Genomic DNA, 12,428 nt, shown 5'->3' with positions numbered 1-12,428 from the left:
TTAGGCAGAAGCAGCCACAAGCTGGCAAAGCCCGCTGTCTTTCCTCGTTCAAACTGAGCGTCTGAGAGGCTTTCTAAATTGCACTAAGCCTTCATTTAATACCAGCCCAGGGCTCATTCAAAAGTGGGTTAAACCCTTAAACATAAGGAGCCTGCATAAGAGCTAACCAGTATTTTGCATTAGGTGGGCAGGGGTCTCTGCAGGACCCAGGTGCCCAAGCTGAAATGGTCACCGAGGAAAGGGCGTGCCTGTTCCAGCCTAAAGTGACTAATAGGAGCCCAGAAGATTCCATCTCTGGACTACCCCATCAACCACATCGTTGACTAAGCCAGTGGATCTTAAACTATTCGACCCAATTACCCCTTTTCCCAGTCTCAAACTGGGAACCAAAAAACCAGACTCTGTTGTTTTACGGACGTGTCTCAGCAGTGGCAGTCCCCAGCTGGACCCTTGACTCACAAACAAGCCATTACAAATTGCTCTGTTACCCCAGAATATGCCCAAATTACTCCCAGTTTAATAACCTCTGGACTAAGTTTTCTAGGTTGGGTCCATGGCAAGAATTGTGTCAGGAGAAGAGGGAAAACACTGTTTAAAAGACATTGTAGGAAGAGAACTGTTTCAGTCTATGGTAGCCCAAAATCAGAAGGGGTCTTTATTAAAAGGCATACTGTACGCTTTTGGTGCATCTGATGAAATGAGCTGTAGCTCATGAAAGCTTATACCTTCTAATAAAATACGTTAGTTTGAAAGTGTTACTAGACTCTTGATTTTTTGAAAACTTTGAAAGTTGAACATCTAAAGCCATGGGTGGGGATGAGGTAAGGCAACGTTATGTGGTATAGTATATAAACTTGTACTGTATTAGATTTTACTATTATAATTAAAATTCGTAATAAAATTATATTTAAAAGAAGATATAGCATATAAACATGGTTCCTGTGGCATGTTTGTGCCACATTTAGGGGAACATGAGGATGAGCTCTCAGATTCTTTAACTAGATTCTCTCTGCATATGTTAGCCTTCAGTTACCGTATTTTCCAGCCATATGGTCTACTGTTAATCGGAATTGTGGCCTGCGAGATCTAATTTCGTAAAGTGGCTTCAGACCAACCTTTCAGAACCTGGTTCCTGAGGCTAAGTGGGAATTGTGGGATTGAAATCCAAAGGATCTGGAGGGCACCAGGTTAAGGAAGGTTGCCATAAAAGATAAGTGAGTGCATTTTTCTTTAGTATACACTGTGCACTTTTGGAGATATATTCATAGAATCAAAAAAGGTAAATGTTGGAAACAAAGTCAACGGGGAAGCCAGCAGGGACGGTTGCAAGTCAGCCCAGTAAGCCACTCCTGCTGCTTTTTCAAAATTCCCCAGGAGACTCCATCGCATCCCGTTTGCCCACACTCCATAGCGTAAGCATGTCCACAGCACACACACCCCCCCGCTCTCCTGCGGCCTCCACTGACCCACCTAAGGCCTCTTCTGGTCCTCTTGCAGCCCCCGCCGACCTGCCCATGCTCCCTAGTGCCCGCCTGCGGCAACCCCACAGATCCCCTCCCCCACTCCTTACCTGGGACTCCTGCCTCTTCCCGCTTAATGACCCGCACATTCCTGGGGTTACAAAGGCAACTGGGACTGCCGGGATTGCTGTCGCTAAGCGATGCGATCACATGATATTGTGCTTTATGACTGCCTCGCTTAGAGACAGCAGTCCCAGTCCCATTGTAACCCAAGGACTACCTGTAAATGCTTAGGCTGCATACTTCTGTGATGCGCTTAAAAGTAATCCTCATTGAATTCAGTGAAACTAAATTTGGTGAAAGTGTGCATAAGATCAGATTCCCATCTTATTCATAATGTTCTCCTTTAGTGTATTTTTCCACCCATCTGATATCAAATTGGACAATGACAGCCTAGGGAAACTCAGCCCTCCAAAAAGATTTCTTCAAGCTAAGTGAATGAAAGAACAACAAAATGGTAAAGAAATGCAGTGTAGTGTACACAAGTGTAAAGCAGTGCATCTATATAGTATAGATTGATTGAGCTGAACTAGTCATAACCAACCAAGAATGAAGGTTCGGATCTGTGAAAGATGGTCAATTACAATGTCAACCTAGTTTTACATAGCTATTGGGGGGGGGAGAATTTTATGCTAGGGGTTATTAAAGAAGAGATCAAAACTAAAATGCCTACATTATCCTGTCAGTGTGTGTGTGTGTGTGTGTGTGTAGCAGCCTTAGTGGGAATACTGAAAATTTAAAAACCTTTTGCCATAATGTATTTTTAAATATTTAAGATATCACAGAACTCTGTTATTTTGCCTCAACAGTTAGCTCTCTCACATACAATTCGTTCAGGTCACTGCATCTCAAAAAAGACACTGAAAATGGGAAAAAATTCAGAATGGAACAGGTCCACAGTTCACCTTTTCATTGCTTCATCAGTAAATTTTTAAAACTTGGGGGGAAAAACCCAGTTTCATCAGCAAAGTTGGGGGAGAAAAGGACAGGACCATTATTTCACGGTTCTTCCCAAAATAGCCCAGTTTTTCACTGTTCCACTGGTGAGCCTGTAAAAAAGTACATGGAGATTAGCGACTGATAAAGGGAAGGGAGGGCCCTTTCTGCCACAGCACACAGTGGTCAATTGGAACAGAGGGGTCGGTCTACTGTGCAGTGAAATGATGCACACAGGCAAACTAGAGAGCTCTGTTTGAGCTTGCACAAGTCAACAGCACAGTTCTCAATGCTTAGCAGAAAAAAATGGGGCTGGATACAGGTAATGCATGGCATCACGTGTTCCTGCCCTCAGAAAACAGCCAGTGGCCCATACTTGTACTGGAACAAGCTGGTCATGTGGATCAACCCTAAGTAAATTGAAATTAAACTTAATGATTAGAGGAACTCAGGGTTATTTTATGAGAAGAGTGGGCGGTATTTAAAAATAATGTTGTTCCTAATCTGTAGGTGCCAACTTTCTGCTGTGATTGCAAGCATTTTCACCTGGCCATATCCACTCCATGCTCACATCACATTTCACAAATCGCTGATGTGGTTCTCAGGCCAAGACAGGTTGTTCAGTCATGAATTAAACTGATTGACAGGAAATTCAGCATGTCACTAGGGCATAGCACACACTGCCACAAGATGTGTTGATGACTAATAACTTAGATGTTTTTATATAAAAGGATTAAAGAATTTGATAGAAAGTAAGCCTACTAGTGGCAACAATATTTTTCTCATTGACTTTCCCATTGTATCTGATTGATCCGTGAGGGAAGTTAAGAGATAATCAAATCAAATCTTTATTGCTGTCAAAGACCAGCATTGTTAAGAAATGAAAGGTACTTAGTTTGATTCATCAGGTAATTTGTTCTAACATTTGATTTGTTCAAAATCATATAATATAATTAATATATACTATAGTTTTCTTAGCAAGACTGTAAACCACTGTCTTGATTTCTGTATGGAACCTGCTGGCATCTCTTTATAGTTTGCTATTACTCAACCACAATCAAGGGTTAAAATGAAACATAGTAAAGTTTTTCTTATAGATAAATAGTTTATACAAGACCTGAAGCTTGAACAACAGAGTCACTTGGTTGAGATGGGCGGCTATAGAAATTTAAATAAATAAATATTTCTTATTACAGAAATTAAAAGTTAAAACAACCAAATATAGTTTAAAAACACAACAAAGTCTGATTGATTAAGTAAATCACCTACCTCTGTTGACTTGAAGCTCATATCAGTCCACATTTGACAAGAGGAAAAAAATATTTTAATATATTTTAATATATTGAGAATACATTGAGTTTGAAATTCTAGGAATTTTGGGTCCCAAGTTCTGATCCATATTTTTTTCCCATTGACCTATCCAATCAAGATCTTTCTCTGAATTTTAATTTTAACCTTTTCAAGACCCTATGACAGTGCTCCAAAAGAATTTTAGTGACCACTTAATTTGTTTCATATATACAAAGGCAGAGCTGTGCAGCTGTCATTTTATATCAGCCATAAAGACTTTGGTTAAGTTGATTAGTGAGGCAGCTGTCAGGATTCTCCATACTGCCAATGTGAATATTTTGAACACATCTCATTCAATATTATTGGACTGACTCTGAAATTTTGGAAGGGTGTTTCAATTATTATTCTCTACCATTCGACAAAAATCCATAATTTATTTCTTGGTTATATCGATTGTGGCATGTTGTGATTGTTCTCAGCTGCTATTTTATGTTATTCATGTTTTTAATTATGGGTTGTGTTTTTACTCAGTTTTTATTTTATTTGAACTGTTAGCTTCCCAGAGTCATGTATATGAGATGAGCGGCCATATAAATTAAATAAATAAATAAATTTTAATTGTATATTTATTTATTGTTTTAATGTGTTGTGAGCCGCCCAGAGTCCCCCATTGGGGGGAGATGGGCGGGGGACAAATTTAATAAATAAATAAATCAGTCTAAAATAGTTTATTGTGCTTGTTTTATTTTCTATTCTGTTTCAAAGTTTATAGGTCAACTTCAATTACTGGAATATAGTAAAGCAGTAATTGAAACTTGGTGGATGATTTCCCTCAAATTCCAAAAAGAGTTTGAGAATTCAAGAGGGTCACACTTCAGAAATGTTTACCTTTACTAATACAATATACAGACACAGATAGAAGGGAGGAAGACAAAAGAATTCTTTATGAGACCTTACCATTCAGAAGATCTTTTCACATAGCCAGGAATTTCAAATTACACAAGTAAGAAATGAAAACAAACAGCTTTCAAGGAGCCCCAGATTTTCTTGGCAGCTGGAACACACAACACTGTCTTCTTTTGTGTACGTGTTTGTGGTAAAAGAATTATCTGTAGACCTTTTACAAACCCTTTTGCAAGAAATGAGATGAGATTTGTTAATTAACTCCAGTTTGATAGCGTCCTTCCTGTAATTGTCCTGTTCAAGCATACTAGCTTGAAGGTCAAAGAGGTGTATCATGGAAAATGAGTCTTGCCTATCTTAAAGAAGAATATTTATTAGAATATAAATGTTCATGATTAGAATGTTTTATATCATATGCATGGAGTGGGATCTTCAATTTTCACGTTTAATATATATGTAGGTTACACATATTAACTCCAACTGTTACATTTTTTTCTTTTTACATAAGTGTAAAAAGTGTAACAGTTGGAGTTAAACAGTAATAGAATGTAAGTCTTTAACAGTGCATTTAACACTTAATGCAAGAAAAATATCCCTTCACTTTTAATGAAACAAAAACAAAAATCACCTCCTTTCAGGCCCAAGCAGATGGATGTTTTTATCAGTTGCATAAATATATCAGAACTGGATGCTGAAATGTTGCTACCTTCATGTCCCTCAAACAAAACTTTGCCAAATGTTGGTACACTGAGGCAGCCATACTTTATTTGACCATGTCTCCCAGGCTCTCTCCAAGAATGTCAGAGATCTTATTTTGTTACAGGAAAGGAGATCAGCCCAGTTTACTGAGAGAGAGACAAACAAGCTTCAGTAGTGACATTTGCTCGGAAAATGATACTGATTTGCTGAGACCTCACCGAGCACTTTATCTGATCATCTGGCATGCAAACGTTAGTGCCAGCCCCTGCTGGGTTTTCTTTTTCTGTCTTAATTAAGAATGCTGCACAGTGGTGGAATTGCTTTTGACCCAGTTCCCAGTAGTTCTCACTCCAGTGTCTTTTGTTAAATGATTTGGCCGGAAGATCCTGGCAGGTGGGGACTGATAGAAAGGAACATTATTCTCACTTTCACTGCTGCTGGGAATTTGGGGTTGTTAACTGTTCTTTGCTGGTCTGCAGCAGAAGAATTGTCTGGGTGCTCCAGGCAAGATGTTCACGGAATCTCCTGAACTCATGTCAGCAGGAACAGCAAAAATCTACCCCAAAACACACAATCAGCATGGTGCTTGGATGTCTGCAAATGTTTGAGCTTGCATCTCAGTCATGGTGGCCTTGGGGAAGCACTAAAAGAATCCAAAATACATTAGACCATACAAATAAGAAACAGTTGCCACAGCATATGGATTTTTAATTCTCTTTTTTTTTTCAAGTTACTACAGCCTCACATTGAAGATCTGGGATAGAGAATGCCCATGGTTTCAAAGTATGAGGTTATTGATGCTCTGGTGCATGAGGAAGATGCAGATAGAAATAAAATATTATTTCATAAGCCCAGTCCAGATGTCCTACAATTTCCATCAGTTCCATACACTGGAACTTCAACTTCTTCCATGGAATAAGACCAAAATATCTAAAAAACCTTGTCTAACCTACTGTCTTCCAGAGGTGTGAAGGTCAGCTTCCATCATTCTCATTGAGTAAGGCCAAACTGAATGTCCTTGCCTCACCTGAAGACAGTAGGATCCTTCCTATTTGAAACCCAGCAAGGCTGAGAATAAGAAAGGAGAAAGGGGCCAATGTACTTTGAGGTCAGGGCAGCCACCCCTATGCTCCCTTTTTAGGCATAACAGCTAAACAGTTCTGTTGATATTACCACCAACTGAAGGGCCACAGTTATTTGTATATTATTTTACTGTCCACGCTGGGGTCCCCAAAATGGTACCTACCCACAGAGACCTCCCTTGGCATCCACAAGACTCTCCCAGCTGGCTAATGCTTTTATCTAGATTATTTTAATTTAATAGAGGGAAATGGATGGGGGGGGGGGAAGACAAATGTATGCAGGTTGGAGAGAGTGGAGAAGAGCAAGCTTAGAAGTTTGTCTTCTCGGCAATCATCTGGGGAATAGTAAAGCCTCTCTCCTCTCCATCATCACCAAGTCAGCCCATTTTCTGTTTGTGTATGGCCTAGGAATTGGGGGGGAGGGGGGCTTGTGATCCACATTGGGGCATACCTGTGGATCCTAGTTCTTCGTGCTACCTGCAGGCCTGGCTTGAACCCCTTTTCTTTATGGAACTACAAGAAATGTCACTGTGTTTTCATTACCAAAGGATGTTTCTGCTCTGAACTTTCTGAATCAGTTTTCTGTATTTCATGTTCAAGAAAGATATTTCATTCTTATTAAAGGGTTGTTACCAGTAGTTCTTTGGAGTTGCTGACAAAATGCAGCACAGGATTGTGAGTATACAGCTTTCAAATGCTTATTAAATAGAATTCTAATTTTTCAAAATGGTTTGCAATGGAAAGTGCCAGGCAGTAGAAATATTAAATCACACACATACACAAAATTACACTTCTTTGGCTCCAGCTGGAAAGAAGCCTAAATTTATGGAGAGGATATAATAAATAATTACTTGTTCTGAACATAGAATAACTTAGCCCCAGAGCATTTCTCCTTCACTGGCATTTTAACAACCCTCCTTGTCATATTTCTCCAATCATGGCATAAATATTCCTCTGCTCCCAAGAACTTTTCATGCTGCCCATGAGTCCTATTACTTTAAAACTCTGGGGGTATAATCTCTGGATATAGGAGGGAGAAATTCTAGTCATTAGTAGGGTAAGGAACACCTACATCCAGGCAATGTTATCTGAGCACAATAATTTGGTTTCATATTCTGTGCAATAATATTACCCTTTTGTTATATACATGCTGGTAGGGAACTCAGTGATAAAAGAAGACAGAATAGCCTGGCCTTGTACTTCATTAAACATCCCTTTCATTCTGCTAATTAAGTGTTCACTTCATTGACCCTGCAGAAAAGCAAATCACTGAAGGAGCTGCTATCAAACTGCAGTTGGACTATCTGGCCTCTCGCATTTCCTTTCAGCCTCTCTTTTCATGGAAAATAAAATCCCCTTGAAAGGCAGTTTTAAAACACCAGCAGTTTGTGCTTGCCTTTAAGTATACGGGTATATAACAGTGGGGAATGTCTACATGCCCATAATCCAGAGAGTTTTGTAAAGGTTATTCTTCTTCTACCGCGCCTCACACATTTACTAGCTCTCTCCCCTTCCATCCTATTTATAACCACATATTTTCAATTAAAATAGCCAAGGCATTTTGTGACATAATTAAAAAATGTGAATCATAATTAAGAAACAACGTAATGAATAATCACACACTAATACAAAGAAATAGAAATGGGGCAAAATACTTTGAAGGTCCAACAATATGGTAGAGATATTTTATGAAACAGAACCTAGAAACATTCATGTCCTGTTTTTTAAAATTTAAAAACGGGTAACCCTATCAGCAGTTTAAAGCCAAATACAATTTAATAGTCTCATGCTGTGTATGAAGACCAAGATCAAATGTGCTTTTGGTAATGTCTTGTATTCCAGGAGCTGACTGCTAAAATGAGAATTTCCTGGAAGCCATATCCTTTGCACTGGTTCTCAGAAACAAAGAAACAGGAAAAAGTGTTCTGTGATTAACAACACCTCTCTGCTGCTATTGCAGAGATAGATGGAGTAGATTCCAGCCAAGTAGGGCTCAGTAAAATATGAATTTATACACTCAGAGCAATAATATGGAAAACAAAGTACATAATGGGGTTGTATCACAGCAGGAAATAGTCTATGAGGCCATTATCTGAGAGTGGGTATTATGAGCCTCTTTGTGGTCCTCTTTGACATACTGTGAAAACAATGGGTCTAGATGCCTGCAGAATTTGTCTGTATTCACACCTGCTGTTGCCATTTCAAAATCCCTGTATGCATGTTTTCTGAATAGAAAATGGCTATTAAAAATGAAGGAATGGTAAGACTTGAGAATGCGGAGTAAAACTGACGTCCTTTTGAGATTTAGAAAATGCTGATAAACTGTGATTTTTAACTTGCTGATGTTGTTGAACTACAATACCCAGCATTCCTCATTGGTGACCATGCTAGCTGTGACTATTCGAAATTATAGATCAGATTCAGAAGAGGCAGAAGCATCCAGGATCATGTTGATAACATTCAAAGAATAAAGGAAATGGCAAGAAAGTCCAAAAAATGCATCTCTCTTTGCTTTACTGATTATATTAAGGTTTCTGACTGTGTAGACCACAACAAATTCTGTATAACCCTTACAATACATGCGTTCCAGAATACCTCCTCTGCCTGTTGAAGAATTTGCATGATGATCAAGAAAATAACAGAATGAAATATAGGGCAATTATAGAAATGAGTTTGCTAAAGTTGTATACTATCACTTTATTTATTTAATTTATATGCTCACAGATCATGAGAAATGTTGGACTAGAAGAAATAGAAACTGGAATTAAAATTGCTGAAAGAGACCTCAGCCTCAGATATACTGAGAGTGCCACTTAAAACAAGCAAGGAAGACTTACAGAGCAACTTGCTGAAGGTGAAAGAAGAGAGTGCAAATATTGAAACTAATGCGCGCTCTCTCTCCCTCTCTCCCCCCCCCCCATATATAAAAACCCCTAAGATCTTGACAACAGGTGATTCTAACCCAATGCAAATAGGCAGAAAGAAATTATAATCAACGTTATAGGCTCAAAAATTCACCAGTATGGCAATTATAACCATGAAAGAAAGACATGTTTGTCTCTGTGGAGAAAGATTATGACATGTTTAGACAAAATATTGAAATACAGAGATCTCACATGGACAACAAAGGTACATATTGTCAAGGGTTCAGGTTTTCCTGGTTTTCCCAACTGTAACACATGGTTGTGAAAGCCTGATCATCCAAAAGCCTGAAAAAAGAAAAATTGACGATTTTGGACTGAGACAATGGAGAAAATGGCCAAGAATAACTTGGCCACAAGAATATCTAATCATTTAATACTAGCTATAGTAAAACCAGACTGTTCACTGGAGGCAATAAGAATGAAGCTAAAGTTTAAAGGAAAAAGTCATTGGAGAAGACCCTGATGAACAATTGAAGGCTATTAAAAAAGAGGCTGAAGTAGACAAAGTGTCCTAGATACTAACACAGATGACATGAGTATGAGCCTACAAGTACTCAAATAAACAGTTACCGACAGATAGTCCTGACAGAATGATGTCCAGTGGGTCACAACGAGTTGGAGGCAACTCACAACAGCAGAGTTTCAGAGGACTACATGTTCCCTATTCTGGCTTTAAAGTAAGGTTTCAATCTTAGTGAAGATATTTCAGCCAGTACATTAGATTGATTAATGACATAGCTGCATGAATTTTCCTTGCATTGTGTTGAATGCAACACATGACTGTTGAGTGAATGTTGACTGTTTGAGTCATTCAGCCTAGTCCTGTGGCTCTCTAACTTCTTGGGCAGAGATTGCTTTCCAGATTCTGTTCCCTATATTAGTTCAAGCTGCAGATGCAGGAACTGAATATGAAACTATGTCCTTGGGCCACCTCATAAAGTGAAGGCAGTTATGTTTTTTGAAATAGCTAGAAAAGTTTTCTTAAATATTTCTCTGTACCAGATTCTATTGTATTTACTTACAGGTTAATTCTTCTGAGTTAATTGGGTCTTGCTCCTAAATAAATGCACATTAGAATAGCAGCATTTTTAAGTATTTTCAATTTGGCTCTTTTCTTCCAGTCCAGAGAAATGCTCTTCAGGGCTTATTGTGGAAAACATTACCTTACAGATCTGTGTCTAATAGCACTTTTACTGTCATATTTCCATGCCTGGAAGCACTTGAGGAGGAGAGGGAAATGTATTAATCAAATGCTTTTTAAGATTTAGGACACTTCCAGAGAAGGACACGACATCATTTTGCAGCTCGGGACCTGTGTGATGCCACATTAGCAGTGAACTGAGACAATTTATTTAAGAAAATAAGAATATAAGAAAGGCTCTGCTGCTGGATCAGGACACAGGTCTATCTAGTCCAGTATTCAGGGTCACACAGTAACCAACAGGTTGCATTTGGGATCTTATAAGCTTGGACTGGAAGGTGAGGACCTCCTTCCACTGTCACTTTCCAGCCACCAATATTTAAGCAATCAATATTTAAGGCCAGCTGCTCTTGGTTTGAAGGGTGCTTCAGGGCTTGGCACTTTCATCCCTCCTATTTAATATCTACATTAGGCCACTGGGTCAAGTCATCTGAAGGTTTGGGGTCAGGTATACCTGTATGCTCACGATAGTTGTATATCTCGACCCTGGGCCACCTGAGTAATGCTACTGAAGTCATGTCCCTGGGAGGCCATGGGCGTTTGGATGGGGAGGAACGGGCTCAGGCTCAACCCTAGCAAGACTGAATAGCCATGAGTGTTCACACACCCCTAGTGCTGTGGATCTTCCATATTAGGCCCTGAATGGGGTCACACTACTCCATTCAGGTCAGTCATGCAATCTGGAGTCTTTCTAGACTGATAATTCCTGCTGGAAGAGCAGGTAGCAGCTGTGGTCAGGAGAGGTCTACCTCATGTACCAATTGCATTGTTTCCTGGACAAGAGGCCTTTCTTATGGTCACTAATGTCAGCATATCATGGATAGATTATTGCAATGCACCCTACATGGGACTGCCCTTGAAAACCATTCAAAAGCTACGGCTGGTCCAGAACGCAGTGGCACGAGCAGTGATGGGTAGGCTTCACCATGCCTATGTAGCACCCATGCTAAGAGAGCTTACCAGTTGGCTTCCAGGTTCCATTCAAGGTGCTAGTTATCACCTTAAAGCCTTACATGGCATAGGGCCTAGTTATGTGGGGAACCATCTGTCTCATGTGGTTTCTGCCCATCCTGTAAGAGCTGATAGAGTGAAATGAACTTGTTGTGTACTGTATAACAGAGTGCTTTTGCTCACTTCATTATTCGAAAGTCAGAGTTGGGTACTAGTTGTCAGGAAAAAGAGGAGAGCGTGTCAACAACCTGCAAGGTTCTCGGCACAGCATCATAATTGAAGCCCTGCCCTTTGGTATGTGTGGATACAAGCAACTGTTTTATCTTTTGCTTGGAGTGGAGATGAGCAAATCCTTGTTTCTCCAGGATCTGTAATAACTCAGGGCAACGGCTTTTGCTTTTTTTTCTCAGCATGGCAAGTTTGGCAGAAGACAATTGCCAATTGCCTCCAGACTGCTTTTGAGGGATCAGAAAGTAGAAAAATAACTGTGTGGAAGTACCCTTGGAAATTCAAAAGGCATTCACTGTATATCAGGAATGAGGAGCTAGTGGCCTTCTGTACTTCAACTCCCAGCATCCCTCATTGTTGACCATGCTGGCTGGAGCTGCTGCATGATTGTAGTTCACCTGTATCTCGAGAGCCACAGGTTCCCCATTCAGCCGTATATAAACAAACCACCTAGCATTTGCCTCTGGAAGCAACATCTCTTAAAATGAGCGTGTCCTAAGAAGGCTACTTTCTGAGATGAGTAGTGCCACTGTCGGTAATTTTGTGCAACCATCAGTAGGGCAAAGGCAGGTGGTTCTCACTGTCATCTTTACTGCCCTATTGTAAGAATAACAAGGATCTGGTATCCTCAGGCTGGTTCAGCTGGGCTGACGCATTCATTCTCAAGCTCTGAAACTACAAGCTGCTCCAGAAA

This window comes from Python bivittatus, unplaced genomic scaffold (genome assembly GCF_059951505.1).
Source record: "Python bivittatus isolate LINGU-HERP-01145 unplaced genomic scaffold, Pbiv_v1 ctg000700_np1212, whole genome shotgun sequence".
NCBI lineage: Eukaryota > Metazoa > Chordata > Lepidosauria > Squamata > Pythonidae > Python > Python bivittatus.
This window is presented reverse-complemented; position numbering follows the sequence as displayed.